General features: G+C 29.1%; 1 long non-coding RNA gene across 3 annotated transcripts; it reads right to left on the bottom strand.

The window, feature by feature from the left end:
* Positions 1–618: 618 nt before the first annotated feature.
* On the bottom strand, positions 619–2,835 carry LOC111915977 (uncharacterized). 3 transcript variants are annotated; one of them, XR_008230002.1, is made up of 4 exons: positions 2,542–2,835; positions 2,340–2,455; positions 1,394–1,470; positions 619–767 (listed from the first exon to the last, which is right to left on the bottom strand). It is a non-coding gene; the product is annotated as an uncharacterized LOC111915977 (long non-coding RNA). The 3 variants fall into 3 exon arrangements; XR_006188796.2 differs by lacking the exon at positions 1,394–1,470; XR_006188797.2 differs by lacking the exon at positions 1,394–1,470 and having other exon boundaries at positions 2,340–2,463; positions 2,560–2,835.
* Positions 2,836–3,218: the final 383 nt, after the last annotated feature.

The raw sequence follows: 3,218 nt of genomic DNA, 5'->3' as shown, positions 1-3,218 counted from the left end.
GTAGGTTATGGAGTGTGGGCATGTGGGGTATATTTTTGGGTGGGATATGTTTCATTTTCAAGAATAATAGTATATTAAATATAAAAGTAAGGGTAGATATGTCTTTTCACCATGGTTTAACAGCAAAATAAACGTCAAGTTAGTTTAGGGACTGGGCGGGTAACAAATCTAAGTTTTAGGGACGGTCCGAGTTAAAAATACTTTCTAGGGACCAAGCGTGCAAGTAACCCCTAACCACAGGGACCATCCGTGTAAATTTCTCTAATTTTTTCCAGCTAGCTTTTCATCCGGTATGCCAAGCATAGCTTTACATAACATGGTGCATGGTATGTAGTTGTACATGATTCGAAATGAAAAATTCGGCCTAACTTTTAGCCAAATTATTGAGTTTATATATATATATATATATATATATATATATATATATATATATATATATATATATATATATATATATATATATATATATATATATATATATATATATATATATATATATATATATATATATATATATATATATATATATATATATATATATGCTAGGTTACAACCCGTGGAAACCACATGTAATAAAGAAAAACAATATTGATAATTAAAAATGGTAATGAAAAATCAAAGATTTATAAAATTTTATTAGATTAATAAGATATGATTACACTTGTATTTTCATTTAACACATATTGTCTAAAAATGATATTAAGTGTTGAATTACGAGATTATGCCGGTTATGCTAAAACTTGAGCTTCCCTTGATTAGTTTCAGACCTGTAAAAACAAACAAAACAATAAGTAAATGACCATAATACCCTTGAAACGAAAACTTGGCTAACATATATGAAACAATACATAAATTCACTAATATTTTTCTTAAATTGGTTTACTAAATTAACTAATGTAGACCTTGAGATCAAACTCTCATCAACAATATAATTACCGATCATGGTACTCTTATTTATTAAAATCTCTTTCTTACAGATCAAAAACTATTCCCCTTACCGGTTCCTTTAAGTAGTTAAATTTATGGTCCAAAGATGAGAAACCAGGTCCCATCTTTACTGGGTTGTCTCGTCTTTCCCAATAATTGCAAATACTGATACACGATTAGAAGCATCCATCAATTTGTCCGAACTTATAAAGAATCCTCTATAATCATTATTTCATTTCAGAAATAGAAATAATATTGTATTTGTTACAAAAAATGTAGTAACTTAAATGATAATGTCATAAATTAATAAGTAATTTATGACATCAATTACTTGAACAAAGAAAAACCAAATTGAAAAAAAAAACAATAAGTATGTAATCGAATCCCTTCTCAAAGATTTCTAGATATCATTAAATGCAAAATAGATCTGATGTAAGTTAGAAATGGGGTTGAGGCATTCGTCAACCTTGATACATCTCATGTTCTTGTTGATGGACTTCAAATGTAAATAGAGGAACCGATGAGGAATGATGAACATGTGATCTACAGGGATGAAATATTGAAACTTACAAACTTCAATCATGAGGTTAAATGAATAAAGACTGTTTTCCTATAAAGGATTAAGATATCACAATAGAAAGTAGTAACTAAATCCTTAAACGTTGTAGAAAAGAAAAAATCAGTGAAAAAGACGACTTTTATGATGATTGAGATGAAAAGGAGATGGCAAATCGAAGTAGGTCAAAAGCGATTTGCACTCTAATCATGCTAAATGAATCAAAAATGTTCCAAAAAATGAATCAAAGTCATTCTGATTAGACAAAACAGTTATAGATTCAACTTGTTCCTTACTAATCATATCAATTCTTTCAAGCATTTCATCAAGCACTTGGTATGTATTTTCAAACCTGCCAATTTCCAACTTGTTCTTTGAACTTGTTAAGCATTCAATTTACAAGAATTATAAAATAAAAACTAAGTTAAATAGATCAGAAGTGTTGAGTAAGATATATTAATATACCTCATTGAGATATGCACGATTTTGATCTAATTTTTACCTTCTATTAACATGAATAGTGAAATATGTGATATTATAAAAAAGTATATTGAAGTGTAGTGTTTTTTCTTGCCTTTCCCTATAAGCAGTGTGAACATTATTTCAAATACATAGCAGGTTATTGCAACAACCCAAAGTTTTCCTTATATTATACTTGTATCATGAACATAAATGATTAAAAGCATCCATAATACATAGCAACTTCAATTTCAAGACAAATTTGGGTATATAAATTTAAAATAAGGGAAGGCAAACTAACCAGAACAAAACAATATCAGCAGAACAACATATTTACAAGAAATGTCACAATAAATATGAATAAGATGATCCTTAACAGTTAGAAACACATCCATACCAGATAGGATGAAGATGACCGCTTTTCCTAGCCAAACAATGTCGTAGGTTTAGAAGGTTATATCAGAACATACCAGCGGTGAAATTTTTTGCCTTAAATCTGGAAGGAAAAATTCTCTGCAGTGCTGACAGAAAACATATATAAGAATAACAAAGAAAAACGTAAATGAACACTTGTTTGCATTACAAAATCAAAATGTTACCTTTCGATATATACGAACCTAAGAGTGAGAGGCTCAAATCTACAAGATTTGAATAATGCAAAGGGGATGAGAGGGCACTATCGTTGCAACATCATTTGTGTCGACCGTTCCAAACTTTGAGCACTTTCCAATTGAAGCTAATAAAGATTATTAGGGTGTCTGTGTGACCATAAGAGAGATGGAGTGGGGATTAATATTGAGAGAGAGAGAGAGAGAGAGAGAGAGATTATTACATTAAATTCAAAAAGAATTTCATCCTTGATGTTTTTTTGAAGTATATGAATCAAAAAGCTATAAAAAGCAATGTGATAACCAAAATAAGAGGAAGAAAAATATCAAACTAATAGGTATTTAAGAGAGGAAACAAAGGACAAAGCTATTAATAATTTTGTCAAGATTTATAGAAGATATATATATATATATATATATATATATATATATATATATATATATATATATATATATATATATAGAGAGAGAGAGAGAGAGAGAGAGAGGTAAGTTCAATTGAGAAAATAAAAAAGGTTGAGAATGGGGGAATCATTCTCAGCCACTCATTTAATCTAAGCATAAAAGACACGGTGGCAAACTTGTAAATATGATAATAACCTTCAATCTCAAATATGTAACATCGATTTATTTGTTGAATACTCCGAATTTGAATTTCCCAGATTCGC

This window comes from Lactuca sativa, chromosome 2, assembly GCF_002870075.4.
Source record: "Lactuca sativa cultivar Salinas chromosome 2, Lsat_Salinas_v11, whole genome shotgun sequence".
NCBI classification, from domain to species: Eukaryota; Viridiplantae; Streptophyta; class Magnoliopsida; order Asterales; family Asteraceae; genus Lactuca; species Lactuca sativa.
The sequence above is the reverse complement of the archived record's forward strand: the minus strand, read 5'-3'. Positions and strand labels throughout refer to the sequence as shown.